This window comes from Ambystoma mexicanum, chromosome 12 (assembly GCF_040938575.1).
Source record: "Ambystoma mexicanum isolate Mex_15411 chromosome 12, UKY_AmexF1_1, whole genome shotgun sequence".
Lineage (NCBI taxonomy): Eukaryota > Metazoa > Chordata > Amphibia > Caudata > Ambystomatidae > Ambystoma > Ambystoma mexicanum.
In genome coordinates this window covers 1,114,315,917-1,114,328,226 of record NC_090936.1, presented here as the reverse complement: position 1 = coordinate 1,114,328,226, position 12,310 = coordinate 1,114,315,917, and the positions used below count along the sequence as shown (strand labels likewise).

General features: G+C 49.2%; 1 long non-coding RNA gene across 1 annotated transcript in view; it reads right to left on the bottom strand.

The window, feature by feature from the left end:
- Nucleotides 1-773: 773 nt before the first annotated feature.
- Nucleotides 774-12,310, bottom strand: part of LOC138513104 (uncharacterized) — a 105,611-nt gene continuing 94,074 nt past the window's right edge. The window contains exon 3 of the long non-coding RNA XR_011281705.1: nt 774-1,179. This is a non-coding gene — a long non-coding RNA (uncharacterized lncRNA). The remainder of the gene's footprint in view (nt 1,180-12,310) is intronic.

Sequence of the window (12,310 nt, the reverse complement as noted above, 5' to 3'; positions counted from 1 at the left end):
CTACTAATCAATGTAGTGAGTTGACTTAGAAGCATTCCGTTGAGTTGGGATTGTGTGCCCACATGCTATCTTCCTGGGCATGACTTCTCATGACACCAAGGGGCTGCCTGCGCTGGGACTATGCAGATGGGATAATCGACCTGCCTGTCGACCAAGTGGATTCCTGGAATATTCAGAGTATGTGAGCGAGTGTGTGTGAGATGTTTTCTGGGATCAAAGCAGACAAACTTAATAGCAATGCTTGCAATATGTCAGATTGTTCTGAACTTTCAATAGCATTACATACAGATCGAAAGGGATGGGGGTGAAGAGAGAGTCATGATAAAATGGCTTAGAGCAGAGGTCCTTCAAGATGGTGTTTGAGGACACATCTCAGTTCTGGAATCGTGATGAAGTTCTCAATGTCAGGGGGCCTAGAGTACAGTAGGGGAGTGAGGAGGGTAAAGGAGTGGACATGGTGCAGGTCTTGGCAGGCTGAGATGTGACTTCATGAAGCTGCGGGTGTGGCAGTGAATAGAGGGTGTGGCCTCCAATGCCCCTCCTCAGTCCTGGGGCCTCCCAGCAAAACAATGTGACATCGAGGATTTAATGGATGTGAGACAGACTGGAACAGTAGAGTGAATTCTTTGGGAGCAGTATGTGAATCTCCTAGGAACCCACAACCCATTAGACCGTGTGTTACAGACTCCCCCACGCCACCTCAGGCATTCCATGCACTCAGCGCTCTGATACAAATAATACACAAGAGACCAGAAGTAGAGAGAAATTGGGCTGTAATGCTAACACACACCACTGCATAGGAGGGCTGCATTCTGCTCTGCCCCCCCCCAGGCCTGGCTCATCCTTATGTACAATGGAGTAGCTAAATCCATTCTCCACCCATAAAGCAGCAAGTATGATAAAAAAAACAGGTCATTTGGCTGAACAGGGGGAAGAAAGTACATTTTGCAACTGCAGGCTGTTTCTGCGAGGTAGGCTCTGGCAGGCTTGGGATTTGCGCTAGCAGCATCATCACTTTGTACTTCTCAAGAGAGGCTGTTCATGTCCGGCAGTCTGAGGCACAACATCATTCCACAGCTCAGCTGTGCTGTGCTCTGCGACATCTCTTGGCTTGGGTCTTCAACTGTTGGGCAGTCTCTTAGGCAAGTCTTTAGGCCAGTCCATTTGCATATGATGACTCTCAAAGACACCAAAAGAAATTGTAGAATTAGAAAGGTAACAATGTATACCTGAACAAATTTCAACGCTGTTGAAGGTTAACAGGAAGATATGTGTTTGCATGGTACTAATAGAGCTAAGACAGTAAAACTGAACTGAACAAGCAAGGATAAAGCAGGAGACAGTGTATGGTGCCATTTTGGGCAACTTGCGGCCCTCCAGATGATTTGGCCAATGATTCCCTTGACCCCTCACTATTGAATCTAGTAGTTAGGGCTTATAGGAGTCATAGGCAAAAAACATCTGGGGGCTGTAGGTTGGCCACCACTCACACTGAATATGCTTGGTGGTCTTTATCTATATATTTGTGAAAGTGTGTTTGTATGTTCGGGGTTGGCTCCAGACCCATAACAGTTGGTGGGCTGACATTTTGGCCCACAGTAGGCATAACAGTCTGGGGTGTACTGGTGATAGTGAAATCTGACGAACCCCACCAATTCACCGTGCACATGACAGGTCCGGCTGTGTGCTATCAGTATAGGTGATTTCAGAAGATTGCCAATTCTGTGAGTTTTCAAGAAATAGGAAGTTAGGACACAACAAAACATACACAGGGCTATAGCAGACCCCCACGTGCATGTCAGAAACAGACCAGGGCAATGCCAGGTGATACCACTAGTCTGCTATAAGCCTCAGAGTATTGGGACAGGTCCGAACTTGGACAGTAAAACAGCAATTCAATACATTTCAGATCAAGTCTTTTCTGACAGAGGGCATTTATTTGTATCCTGTTGACCAGCTGATGGCATGAGTGTGTGTAATACAGGCCCCCCCATCGCTATGAATAGTCTGGGTGGTGGCCAAAGGCCCTGCACTTATTGGGGGCCACAGGAAGCAACTGCCCTTGCATAATCACTTTTACTAGCTTTAGGAGGGGAGCCTAGAGGGGCTGCTTCCCTCTGTGATGCCTTTCTTCCTTCCCCAGACACATTGCAAGGCCCACCTAACTACCCATCAACCCATGGGTGGCCCTGGGGTACTGAAGAAAAAAGAAACATGGCACTGAAGTACCTCACTTGGATGGGGGAATAGAAGTTTCAATATATCTCCCCAGTTAAGGATAATGATTAATTAATTCATTGTTTATGACACAGGACCAGGATTTGAAACTATGTCACTCTGCATTGTCTTGCTTCCAAGACAAACACATTGCCCCTGAGCTATCCTCTCAGCACAGTAAAAAGAGCCATAAAGGTACCATTTGGATGTGAAAGCCCCACCCATCCCCAATTAGCTACTCAAAGTTGAGCATTTCTAAAGACAGTTAAACAAGTCATCACAAAATATAATGCACTTTTTAAACCACATACTTTATGTATATGGTGTATAGTTGCTGGCAATATCAAAACTTGTTTTTGTTTTTAAATAGTACTTCAAATATTCATAGTAACAATATGATCTGAATAGCTAAAACAAACAAATACTACAAGGAGGCAATTGAATCAACATTTCACTTAGGGATTCTACAAGCCTTAATAGCACAGTTGTACAACTCTGGACATTGTAAAGAATTACATTACTTTCTCCACCATTAATGGAAAAATTAATCTACAATCCTCCTCTTTGTTTACTTGATTCTATAAGTAGTCATGTATTTGTCAGTTTGGTTTACTACGTGATTGTGGTGCGCTTCAGGTAATTTATATAAAACACTATTTTTTGGCACTTGGAACACAAACATTAATGCCTATGTGTACCAACCACAGCTGAGAAGATATGTAGTCAGGTTCCAAAATCACAGACAGTGTTTAAAATCACTATTTTGTTAAAGAGTGGTCCCGTGCCACCCACTCTATTCACTGCACTTTATCTGCCATGATTGGGAAGCTCTAAAAGAGTGTCAATCTCATAGTGTACACTATGACAAAAAACAATTACACTGAAATAGATAGTACTGTGACTCTGCTTTACGTAAATACAGTGACTATTGATATATTGCACATCACAGAGGTCTTTTGGTTAAGGTAACTGAACTTGAACTTCCCAAGATGCCCCTGAGTATGAAATATTGACTTCCTTTTCTGTGATGTCACTTTCAGAGCTATCAAAAGATGCTAGCTAGGCTGATTGGTTGCAGCCTCCTTCATCCACCTATCGAGGGAGCCGGCAGCCTGAGCCGACCCCCTCTCAAAGCCTTCTCTCCAGGTTCATGGGCCTCGTTGTCTGGTCTTCCTTTCCACTTCGTGACTGTGAGCACGGCAGCCCTTTACAACCCCCAGCCTGCAGCTCTGAGGCCTCCAGTACCTTCAGTCATGGTATAATCAATCTACAGGCACACTGGTGCCATTAACAAATATTTTTGAAAAGCTACAAAATACCCTTCACAATTTGTAGGCAGAGTTCACTTGGCTCTCAATGCACTTCGTTTGCTCCATTGTGCCAGCGGGGGCACTAAGAAGATTCTTTTTCAGGAAGCCCACTTGGGCTGTGATACACCTCAGCCTCCTTGTGGCCACTACAACATGGCCAACGCCATAATCACTCTCTGAATCTCTACAACAGTAGCCTCCTTCCAACGGGCTGATTGGTTTCAGCCTCCTTCATCCACCTATTGAGGGAGCCGGCAGGCTGAGCCGGCCCTTTCTCAAGCCTCCTGGGCCTTCCCTATCTGGCCCTGTCCGGTCCGGGAGGGTGCTCCCTCCCCATGCTGTGATTTCATCCATTGGTGTCCAGATTCAGGGCACACTCAACAAGATCCAAACAGATTGCTACCCAACATAACATGACTGTGAAAAACGGCCTCTACCCTGCGTTGCCGAGCCACAGTAAGCACCCCTACAGCCCTGCTCTTCTCATGGGAGACTTCTTCACAATCTTTTAGCAAATGGACTCTATCTCCTGAGCCCCCCACCCCTAGGTGCTCACAGTAACTTCCTCATGGTTATTTTTCTCTCCTTCCCCACTCCTACGTGTTCTCTGTATGCCTCCTTGCTCCTCTCCAACTGCAGTTGTTGTTCTGCTAAGCTCATGTACTGTTATTTCCTTTCCACTTCACACGAGAATCCTGCACAACTAACGTCTTTTCTGCTGCATTCAGTGCCCTTGTTCGAAGTCGAATTTAGGGGTGTTTTCTAGAACTGCACAGCTAACATTTTCTGCTGCATTTAGTGCATTGTGAATTGAGAGGTGTTTTTAGAACTGCACAACTAATGTTTTCTGCTGCATTCAGTGCCTTTGTTCAAAGTCCAATTTAGGTATGTTTGTTAAACCTACACTTTGACTGCCCTCCACTGTAGCTTAGTGCCAACGCAACCTTATGTGCACTCTCCATTTTGTGCTGTATTTTAGTGCTTTATTGGGAATTTGAATTTAGATGTGTTTTTAAATCTGCATCCTCTGTGCCGGCCTGGCTTCTAGGCCACTTGGTGAGTTCCTGTGCACTGTACAGTTCTCCTATTTGTCTCTCTCTCTCTCCCCTCTGCTACGCCCATGGCACTCTCTATCCCCCTATCTATTACAACTGCTATTCTATCACCCATACTACCTCTCTCACGAAATCTGGAAGACAAAAGCTGAAATAAGCTCTCCTGGACTCTAACCCAGGCCTTCCTATTGCTGACACCTACATCAATGACACTTCCAGGCATACATTTACAGACATCCTCTTTTCTGTTTCCTAACCTGACCTATGGACCCCCCCGCCATCTGGTCTCCACTCTCTCCCCTTTCTCCTCATCCCTTAATGGCGGCATCAGATGGGAAGTACTGCTGTCATACTTCTCATCCTTTAGGTGTATCATTAATGTCTATCACAATGGCACTATCATGGCCCAATGTTCTCAACCGACTGTACACCTTCTCGACTGGCACCTTCCCTCTCTCATAAACCTCTTCCCTTCTCCGCCCACTCCTCCTCCGTCCCCTCTCACATCTCCACCAACACCAATGGGAGTACCACACCTCTGTACCCCTCTCAGAAAACCTTCAAAGTTGGTAACCAGCTTCACGTAGCTACCATGAATGCTCGCTCTGCTGTCAAACACACATCTGATGTCTGTCACCTCCTTGAAGACTTTGACCTCAATGTCCTTGCTCTTACTGAGACGTGGTTCAATGCCAGATCTGTCACTGCTCTTGACACTCTCCCTCCTGTAGGCTTCAAAATTCTCTCCAACCACAAACCCAGCAGACCTGGAGGTGATGTGGCCCTGATCTTCCCTGAATGGGTCTCTGCCTCCATTTTACCAACTCAATCCTACTCCTCTTTTGAATGTGTCGTCTGTTGGCTGGGGGTCACGTCTACTCTATCCCTCACATTCACCACTATTTACAGGCCCGCGCCCCTATTACTCTCTTCCTCTATGAGTTGGCCAACCATGCCTCGTCCCTTGCAACCTCTTCTTTCAAACTCCTACTCCTTGGTGACTTCAACATCCACTTTGACTCCCTTGAATCTTCCACCTCTCAATTCTCTGTCCTCTGTGACTCCCTCTCTCTCTCTATTCTCCCTTCTGGCCTGACTCTTTCTGCCGGTCCACCCTGGACGCCCTCTTTTCTGGCAACATCCCTTTTTCTTATCCCGTCACCACCCCCTCTCCTGGATTGACCATTCCATCCTTTCCTCCCACCTGGGGGCCCTTGGCCCACTATCAGAGCCACCCCCAGCACTGCCAGCCTCCTTTGTCATCATCCGACCTATGAAGCGAGTGTCCGTCGCTGCTTTCACCTCCACCTTCATCCCCCTTGCGCCCCCACATCTGACTCTGTCCTTGCTAACCTGCACCTCTCCATCTCTAATACACTTGACATCCTTGCCCCTGTCATGAGGATCTGCCTAAAACCTGCCTCAAAGAACAACAGCTGGTACGACTCCGATCTAGCATCTCTGAAACGCAAGTGCAGAGTTGCTGAACGGAAGTGGCAGACCTTAGGTTTATCCTCTGCCAAACTGGGCTGCCACCTGCTCCGAAGGCAATATTGCTTCTCTATCTGCTTCAAGAAGCGGGCCCACATCCAAGCATGCATCTTTGGAGCACCTAACAACACGGCCCAACTTTTCAAAATCCAGTTACTCGCCATACCAGCTGCAGTCCCCGCCTCTCTCCTTCCTTCCCAGGCTCTCAGCATCGCTTTGGCCTCCCATTTCACATCTAAAACTCAGAACATCTTGTCCTCACTCTCCTCCACTCCCATCTCCACCCCCCCACCTGCTCCCTTGCCTCCCTTGGCTCCCCTCCTTCCACCCACCTCACTCACCTGCCTCATGCCCAAAGCAACGGATGAGGTCTCTTAAGTGGTCCACTCTACGAAAGTCTCCTCCAAACAGGTGCTCCCCTGCTCTGCCATAATCATTAAGGACAACATCTCCTCTCTTGCTCCTGCTCTTGCTGACTTCCTTAACCACTTCTTCGCCAATGGCTATTTCCCTCTATCCCTCAAGCACTCCCTTGTGCACCTTCTCTTTAAAAAGCTGTCTGTTGATCCCTCCTGCCCGGCTAGCTATCGCCCTATTTCCACTTCCCGCTTCCTGGGTAAACTCTTGGAGAAGCTGGTCCTCCCCCCATCTGACCCTTCACACTGATCTTGTTGGTTGCCTTCATGACCATTAATCTGGACTCTGGGCATCCAGAGGCACAGAAACTGCTCTCCGGAACACCCATGAAACCATACTCGCAAATCTCGATTCCAACTCTCCTGCTGTTCTCATTCTCCTTGATCTCTCCTCTGCCTTTGACACGGTCATCCACTCTATAATCAAAAAATGACTCTGTGACACCCTCGACATCACTGACCGGGTAGTGGATTGGCTAACCTCTTTCCTCACTAACCGCACTTCCCTGCTGCAACTGGGCCCTTTCTCCTCCACCACCTCACTCTCTACCTGTGGCGTCCCCCAGGGCTCTACCCTGTCGCCATGGCTATCTATCTTGCCCCTCTTGCTCACCTGATTTCCTCCTTCTATCCTCATTTCCAGTGTTATGCCGATGACACACAGCTTTCCTTCAAACTTCTCTCTACTACTTCTTCCTCCTCTCTGATCGATGACTGCCTGTCCATTCAGGCATGGTGTGCAGCTAATGATTTCTGTCTTAATGCCAGTAAGACTGAGATCCTTCTCATTGGGGCACCTGTGCCCTCTTTTCCTTCTACCCTCTGGACATCCTCTTTGGGTCATGTAAGGACAAAAACCTTGGGTCCTCTGCAGTCTGGACTACTGCAACAGTTTCTTTCTCAATCTCCCTCTTTCCTCCTTACGCCCTTCCCCAGCTAAACCAGAATAGGGCTGCAAGATTTATCCTTGGCCTCAAGCCCAGGGACCGTATCTCTCCAGCCCTAAAATCTCTCTACTGGCTCCCAGGGACTGCAAGGATCAAATTCAAGACCCTCTGCATCATTCACAAGGCCTTCTGGTGCCGTGGACTACACTATCTCCAACTCTCCCTCCCTAAATACTCCCCGGCTAGAGTCCTACACTTCTCTGCGTCCAACTCTTTGTCAAACGCTTCTACAAGCAGAGAGTGTGGGGCAGGTCTCTCTCTTTGGCTGGTGCCTCCCTTTGGAACAGCCTCCCTGACCTTCTCAGACTTGAGACGGACCTCCTTATGTTCTGAAATTGCTAAAAACTTTACTGTTCTCTACCTCTTTCCCTCTTTCCCTTCCCTGTTAATGATATGATATGATATGGCATTTATAACGCGCCTATACACAAGTGTTTCAAGGCGCAATGAGGCAAGGGTGGGGGAACAGAAGGAAGACAAACAACGATCCCACTAGGCCAGGTGTCATTCAGATAGCGCAAGTGCATGGGAAGGGGGAGGAGGGAAAGTGCAGTACATGGGATAAAGGATAATAAACAATAAGTGAAATACGGCCAGCTGGTGGCAAGTGCAAGGGTAAGTGCAGACATAAGGTATCAAGTGCTGGTAGTATAACTATAGGGATACAGAAGACAGTCCCTAAGTGCAGGGGATGCCAGGAAGACAGTGCACATGTGCGACTGGCGGGGGAGGGGACCTGGGCCCAAGATCAGAGGGTGGCCAGGTAACCAGTGCAATTTCAGTTTCAGTTGGGGAGAGGAGGAGAAAAAGCAGAAGCAAAGAGAAAGGTTTTGAGGTGCTTCCGGAACCGAAGATGGTTCTCCTCAAGTTTCAGGGAGGCGGGGAGGCTGTTCCAGAGGGAGACCCCAGCCGAGGAAAGAGATCTACCACCAACTCGTTGCTTGGAGAAGTTACTGACCCTGAGGGAGTTGGAGGCAGATGAGTGAAGAGCTTGAGAAGGAAGATATTTTGGAAGAGAGAGCTGAAGGTATTGAGGCCCCAGGCCCCAGAAGGCCTTGTGGACAATACAGAGGGTTTTGAACTTAGTTCACTCAGCCACTGGGAGCCAGTGCAGAGATTTCAGTCCTGGAGAGATACGATCCCTGGGCTTGAGGCCAAGGACAAGTCTTGCAGTCCTGTTCTGGATGAGTTACAGAGGGCGGAGAGTAGGAGCAGGCAGATTTAGAAATAGGCTGTTGTAATAGTCCAGCCTAGAGAGAACCAGAGCTCTGGAGACAGTGAGCTTCTGGGGGAAGGAGAGGAAAGGAAGAATACCTCTGAGGAGGTGCAGCTGGTAGTGTGACTTCATAGAGACGTCTGAGATGTGAGGAGAGAAGGAGAGTGTGGAGTCGAAGATGACTCTGAGTTTTTTAGCATCACTGAGAGCAGGAGGAGGGGCAAGGGATGCCGGCCAGAGAGTGACAGGAAAGGAGGGAGCAGGTGTTCCGATGAGAAGAATCTCAGTCTTAGTGGCATTAAGGCAGATATCATTGGCGGCACACCACTTCTGGGTGGTGGAAAGGCAGTCAGAGATGAGAGAGAGAGAAGAGGTGGCTGAAGGTAGCCTGAAGATGAGCTGGGTTTCGTCCGCATAGCACTGGAAGTTGGGGCAGAGTGCAGAAATGTGGTGGGCAAGAAGTGCCAGGTATTGGTTGAACAGCCAGGGAGAGAGGTAAGACCCCTGGAGAACACCACAAATAGAGATAGAGATGGAGGAGAGGAAGCACCCAAGTTGAACCTGAGAGGGTCGATCAGAAAGGAAAAAAGTTGGCCACGCCAGGGCCTGACCTGTGATGCCCAGGTTATCACAGAGACGATTGAATAGGATGGCATGGGTGACTGCGTCAGAGGCAGAAGAGAGCTCAAGTAGGATGAGGATGCAAGGGGTTTTGGAATCAAGGTTGGAGAGCAGGTCTTCACGGATGTTCAGGAGAGCAGTTTCCATGCTTCTGGCAGCTCTGAAGCCAGACTGATGATCATGGAGACAACCAACAGATGATTCAGTGTAATGATTTAGCTGGGAGATGGACAGCTTTTCCAAGAGTTTGCCCAGGAAGGGAGTGAAGGAGATTGGGCAATAGTTAGCCAGGCAGAACGGGTCGGCAAAGGGTTTCTTAAGAAGAGGGTGCACAAGGGAGTGCTTCCGGGGGGACGGGAAGACTCCAGTGGCGAAGGAGTGGTTGCAGAAGTTGGCCAGATCAGGAGCCTGGGAGTCAATGTGGTCCTTGATAGTTTTGGAGGAGCAGGGGTGAGCCTTTTTTGATGAGACTTTCATAGATCGAACTTGTCTAGAAACATTATCTGGGGAAAACAGGCGAAAGACAAAGAAGGATGGAGGAGAGGTGGCCAAAGAAGGGCCTGAGGAAGAACAGGGAGTAGAGGTAGGAAGGGGAGGGGACGAGAGGAGGAAAGAGAGGACAGGATGTCCTGAGTTTTAGAGATGAAATGAGAAGCCAGTGCTGTGCAGAGGGCCTGGGAAGGGACAGGAGAGGAAGAGACTGCGGCAGGATTGGCCAGTTCCTTGCAGATTTGAAAGAGTTCAGCTATGTTGTTAGATGCCGCAGAGACGCGAGCTTGGATGTGTGCTCTCTTCTTGGTGAGGACAGAGAGCCGGTATTGCCTTTGGAGCATGCGGCAGGCCAGTTTGTCAGAGGATGTACATGAAGCACGCCATTTCTTCTCAGCCACCCTGCACTTGCGTTTAAGGGTGATGAGGTCTGAGTCTACCAGGAGTTGCACTTGGCTTTGGGCTTCAGGGGGATCCTCATGACAGGGGCAAGAACATCGAGAGTGTCAGATTTAGCAGAGTGGAGCATGGAAAGGGCTGTGTCAGGGTATGAGTCAGCCAAAGGGGGGATGGGGTGAGAAAGTGGTGGCGAAAGCCTCAACTGACATGCGCTTCATGGGTCGGGTGACCTAGAAGGAGGGTGGCAGTGATGCAGTTGGCTTAGCTTGAGGGGTAGAGAGGGTGAGCTGGGAGGAAAGGAGAAAGTGATCACTACTGCCTCTGTGACCAGTAGCCTGATCCTCAAGAATCTCACTGGATTCCAAGCCCTTCTTCCCAGTCAATACCAGCACCCCCCACCCCACACTGCACTGCCCTGCGGGCCCCTGCTTGACAGCTCTGCATTCCACCCCTGAGAGTCGCCTGCACTAGCACTTAGCCTGAGGTCTCATCCTTAGCTTCCTTTAGCACTTCCCGCCTGGTACCTCCACCAGAACATTTCCACTCCTCTGGCCCCCTACTCCCTCCCTATCTCCTGCACTTCTCCTCACTGCACTTGCACGGCCGAATGCCACAAGGCTTAGTAAGACAGTGGGCCTCATTACAACTCCTGCGGTAGCCGTGCCGGTAAAACCGGAAGGCTGCCGCCGGAATTGTCATTCTTTCCAGCGCCTGACTTCACGGAATTACTGGGGCATTACAGCCCCAGTAGTCCAAGAAGTCAGGCGCCAGAAAATGTTGCTCCCCATTCCCATTTGAGTCCCATAGGACACAATGGGAATGGGGTGGACTGAATCAACAGTGCCGGTGCTTCCATCAAAGTCTGTGAGCGGGTGCCGTCCCGCCCGCCAGGTCTGACCTGGCGGGCGGGACGGCAGCCGCTCACAGAACTCGGAGTGTGCCGGTCCGGTAACAACGGTGCCGGTACACTTACCGGCACCGTTGTTACGAGACTGGCACACTCATAATTAGGCCCCATGACTGCATTTTGCTCTTTTGCCATTGGCATTGCTTCGCCTGTTCCCTTCCCATTTAGCCTTGCAGCACTTTGAAATACAATTCTGCTGTAATAGGTGCTTAACAAATGCTCCACAAATAAAATTAAAATTAAAAATGTGCAAATGAGTGGCCTGCATGTATTTGTGGCACATGGCCCTAGGAATCTTAAGACCAGGACTGCGTAATAAGTGAAAGTTGCCATCAAAATGGATGCACATTTGACTACATTTCCACCTGGCATTCCTGCACTGCACCTGCCCATACCGATGGCACCTGCTCCGTTTCTTTGCAATGAACCTCTTTAACCCTGCTTTGTGCGTGGGCTGTACCCCCCTCCACACGTCTACCCCACAGTCTAAGGGCCTCATTACACGGTAGGCGGTAAACCATGGCGCTATTAGCGCCATGGTTCATGCCGGTAATTTACCGGTACCGCCTTGGAGGAAAGGGGAATTACCGCCCCATTCCAAGGTTGGCGGGGCGGTAATTCCCCCTTCCACCATTGCCCTTCCCCATTCCCATTTTTGCCCCATAGGGCTCTATGGGAATGGGGAAGGCGCTAATTACGGTACCGCAAATTGCGGTACCGTAATTAGCTCCACTGGTCCCTTTGCGGGTTGGTTTTTAACGCCTGCTAAAAGCAGGTGTTAAATTCCCCAACCCGCAAAGGGACCTCGTAGTAAGGCGGTAAGGATTTACCGGTACCGGTAAAATACCGGTACCGGTAAACCCTTACCGCCTACCGTGTAATGAGGACCTAAGTCTGCTCTATAAACACCATACATACTTGGAGGACATACCTGCGAGTTAAGCGCTACACTCAGACATGTAGACAGCCTACAGTTTGCAATGTTGGGATCCCAGCAGGGGGCTGACCCGCCCCTCACTCAATGAAGTAAATCAACAGGGTAATAACAACAGCAATTACATCAGCGCTTAGAAGCAGAAGGAATCTTGCACGCACAATTCTGCCAGACAGGACACAGGCTCCTTTCAAACCGATTGTTGTTGAGGCAGAACATTTTATACGAGGTGGCAATTATTTTCCGACTTCATTAAAACCAAAAAACAGCGCGCACAAACTCATCACTGGCTTTAATTATTCCTCGCA